This window comes from Grus americana, chromosome Z (assembly GCF_028858705.1).
Source record: "Grus americana isolate bGruAme1 chromosome Z, bGruAme1.mat, whole genome shotgun sequence".
Taxonomy (NCBI): Eukaryota; Metazoa; Chordata; class Aves; order Gruiformes; family Gruidae; genus Grus; species Grus americana.
The window spans coordinates 71,931,267-71,935,556 of NC_072891.1; the positions used below are offsets into that span (position 1 = coordinate 71,931,267).

General features: G+C 38.8%; 1 long non-coding RNA gene across 1 annotated transcript; it reads left to right on the top strand.

Moving 5' to 3' along the window:
• The first annotated feature begins 341 nt into the window (after positions 1 to 341).
• Positions 342 to 3,965, top strand: LOC129199946 (uncharacterized). Its single transcript, XR_008574777.1, has 3 exons — positions 342 to 467; positions 678 to 755; positions 3,731 to 3,965. It is a non-coding gene; the product is annotated as an uncharacterized LOC129199946 (long non-coding RNA).
• Positions 3,966 to 4,290: the final 325 nt, after the last annotated feature.

The following is a 4,290-nucleotide window of genomic DNA, read 5'->3' on the forward strand; positions in this document are numbered from 1 at the left end:
GAGATCTGGTTTTGCATATCCTGTGACAAAGACAAAAGTAAACTAAACTCCTTTCTTTACAGATGCTCAGAGTCTGATATTGTAGTCAGTAATGTGAACAGATGTTAGGTAGTTTTGGCTTTCCTAATCAGGCACCAGAAACACTATTTTACTGTTTGTTCCTGCAAAGATGATAGATTATTTCCCTCTACTCTCTACAACAGCATATGGCAATTCTGGAAATGTGGTCTTATGGTGTTTAGTATGTTGCTGATTCATAGATGTTTTAATAAGCACCTGCTGAATTTATTCCTCCCTCAGCGAACGGAGGATAAGCTTTAGAGTGCTATACAAGAATAGGGGTTGAGAAGCACTGCAGCCATGTGTTTGATGGTTGCAGCCTCCTGGAAGCGGTTCAGTCAGGAGCAGTTTGTGACTACATTGACATTTAAGTGGCTGTGCTTGGGAGGTGAAGGGCATGATAGGAGGTATTTCTTTAATAATTAGCTTCTCTGTTTTGTCTGTGTCTGTATTTTCACTGGCTCTACATCTGGGCAAATCTGGTACTGTTGACACCTGGGAAAGGGACACTGTACAGTAGAAATTATCAAGATTTGTTTTGGATGGTGATGGAGGGCAGCAAGGATTAATTGTAGTGCAGTGAGGATTTCTATAAAATGGGGTGTCTTATTGTACAGAAAGTAAGGATATGAGAAAGCTGAGTACAACAAAGAACAATGGACGGAAGAAGACAGAAGGACCTGTAGGAGACCCAGGTGAGTGGACTTTTACATAGTGCTGACGATGAGTCATGAACTGTCTGAATTATCTAGCTATAAACCAGGTATTACTCCAGATTGCTAATATCCTGGAGGAAGCAATAAATTTTTGACCAGTGGAAAGATCAGTGGATGCTGGTCTTGGTTCAGTGGTGTAGGAGCTACTCTGCTACAGATAGCAGCATGACAACATAAATCTCATTTGGACTTAAATTCAAAATCCCTCATGTATATTACTACAACATTCTTAAGGAGTTTGTTACAGGTTCTCTAACTGCACTAACTGGGTTAAGTTTTTAATCCTCTCAAGTGCTTTTATAGAGCTTGAGCATCACCTAGCTTCCCACTCTTCCCTTAAGCGTTACCATCTTTCACTGAATAAATTAATCTTCTTATCATGTACATGATATGCTCCATTAGTATTTTTCCCTGTTGAAAGGGGATCAAGCCCTAATCATGAAATATTAACTCAAAGCTGGAATCCAACTAGCTTCCCAACATTGTGCATATTCTTTTTTCATCCAATAGTTTATTTTTTAATGATAAGACTCAGAAATACTGCAAGCCTCACTACTTAAGCAAACTTTATATGCCATTTCTTGTCAAAGCTAAATGAGATCCTAATCTGCAGAGATATTTTCATGAGCTTGGATTGTTATTTGTCTTTTCTTATTATTATTGACTTGACAGAAAGCTGTCTTTGAAGGAAGCTGAAAACCCAAAATACACTGATGTGTATGTGCTAGGGCATTATTGGTTCCTTCATTTAGGATGACATAATAATGCCTGAACCAAAATTCAGCCAAGCATATATACTCAGGTACTGTCTTCCAGATTTGAGAGGATGCTATGTGAAATACGTTTCAGAAGACAATGTGAATTAATTTTTTAATTATTGTAGATGTTTTTGAAAACTTGAGTCATTGCCAATCTGCATCATTAGGTCCTTAATTCCTTTGGTCCTGTAGAGAGGGTCTATATTGCTGAGTGGAGTCTATGGTGTTTGATCAAGAAAATGCCATTGGAAAGCAACAAATTCTATGCTTGCTACTACTTCAACAGAACGGAATGCAGGCATTTTAATTCTAATATATGCTACAGGTAGTAACTTTTTTTTGTCTTTTAAAGACTCTTCATTTTGCCAAGACCAGTGCTGGACAGCCTTGTTTTCTTAGTTGGTCTTTTCTGAGTAAAACCAGGAAATTTCCAGGAGTCTTGCTCTTGAATTGTCTAATTTAGTCCTCAGGCTAGTCTGAAATCTAATCACAACTAGGGATTTTATGCAAGTCGAGGTCACTACTCCCCAGACTCACTGGGAGTTTATTCACTACATCAGAGGAACTGGGCTGGGATGACTGTAGTCTCTTTGGGGTAACCCATGAAAAGGTTTGGGGATGGGGCTTCTTTCTCACCTTTGGCTTCCTCTCTTACACTGTATACTGTACCTTGAGAACCTGTCTTTTGCAAGCTAAATACCCCAATTCTTTCCTTTCCTTCCCCAAATTCTTTCAATTTATACAAAGATCTCTCAAGTAATTAATATGGAAATGCCTGGAAAAAAAAAAAAAAGCCTGATATTTTGTTAATTCAGAGCTTGCTTAGATATTTGCTTGTCTATATAACTCACTAAAGCACGTCTACTAAAGGCCCAGCAACTTTAGCAGATTTTCTTTACAGTCTGCTGGATCTATGAAACTTACTTGTAATTGATGTGCTCAGTAAGTGGAGCTCCTATTGTTTCTTGGAGATAGAGACATCTCAGATTATCTTTCTTTTTTACTATTGTTATTCTTCCAACAGGCATCCATTGCTACTCTAATGCATCTTGTGTGGTAACGTAGGACTGGCAGAGTCTCTGCTTTCAAGCAAAACAGTGTCTACAGTAAGAAATGCAGATGGGAGATACTGTATTGTTTGGTCCATAATGATCAATCAGCTTGGAGTTTACTTGAGGAACACTTTTGCTTAGCTGGGCTAAGCAGAAAATCATATGAGTGTATTACATAAATAAGAAGCTGTTCTTTAATTGCACAGAGGAAATACTAGTTTTAACGACCTTAGAAAGAATTATTGCATCAATAAAAATTTTGCAACAGGAGATTACTTTTATGTGTTACCTCATTATGGGTAAATTTGTCGCTTTTGGGGGGAGGGGTGCAGAGTTTGGGAGAAAATAGAGTAGAATTAGGAGTTTAATAATTAAAATATTTAATGTATAAGTATTTGTAGTCGGAATAGTAATTGTTCCTGATTTATTCTGGTTTTGTTGTTTGTTTCTCTTCTAGAACTGCTGCCACTATTGTAAATGGATCCCACTTGTTGGGCAGTCTGTGCAATGTTTTTCTCAATTAGGCTTACAATGAAGTCATACAACTGTTGTTGCTGAAATGTTTCTCAAAAACAAATCTCCTAGAAACTGAAAATGCAAATTTTTACATAGTGGGTAATTTTAAAGTGTGTTGGTAACATAGTCACAAAACAAGGAAATTTTAGTATTTTAGTTTCAGTTTAAGCAGTGTACACTGTCTGTAGGTCACAGTTACCTTCCAAAGGCAAGTTATGTTTGTTTATCTAGATCATTACAAATGCAGATGTACATTACTAAAGCAGTCCTGAAATAAGAATATTGTTTCCCTCTTCTATCTGCAGATTTTCACCAAAATTTGGGAGTCTATAGATGGAGCAGGGTTTGCACAGAATACTTGTCCTGATTTCGGCAGGGATAGAGTTAATTTTCTTTCTGGCAGCTGGTGCAGCACTGTGTTTTGGATTTAGGATGAGAATAATGTTGATAACACACGGATGTTTTTAGCTGGTGCCAAGCAGTCAAGGACTTTTCAGCTTCTCACACTGCCCTGCCAATGAGAAGGTGGGGGGCACCCAAGAAGTTGGGAGGGGACACAGCCAGGGCAGCTGACCCCAACTGACCAAAGGGGTATTCCATACCATATGATGTCATGTTCTGTTTGCAGCTGGGGGCCTGATGCAACAGCTATGGGCCTTGCGCAACATTGACTTCAGAGCGATGGCGTTTGTCTTCCCAAGTCACCGTTACGTGTGATGGAGCCCTGCTTTCCTGGAGATGGCTGAACACCTGCCTGCCCATGGGAAGTGGGGAATGAATTCCTTGTCTCATTTTACTTGTGCGTGTGGGCTGTGAGGCTGGGCAGCTGGGGGTCTTGTGTAGTATTGACTTTGGGTGGGAAATTGTGCTGTTCATCACTTGTTTTTTATTATTATTTATTGTTGTTGTTTTTGTTGTTATGATTATTATGATTATTATGATTATGATTATTATTATTGTCCTTTTTTCATTTGTGCTATTAAACTGTCTTTATCTCAACCCGGGAGTTTTCTCACTTTCACTCTTCTGACTGTCTCCCCTGTCCTGCCAGAGGGAAGTGAGCAGGCAGCTGCACGGTGCTTGGTTACCAGTCGGGGCTAAACCATGACAATACTCAATACTGAAAATTGATATAATAACAATAATGTTATACAACAATTGAACTTCTGGCCAGATGCATGATGATAG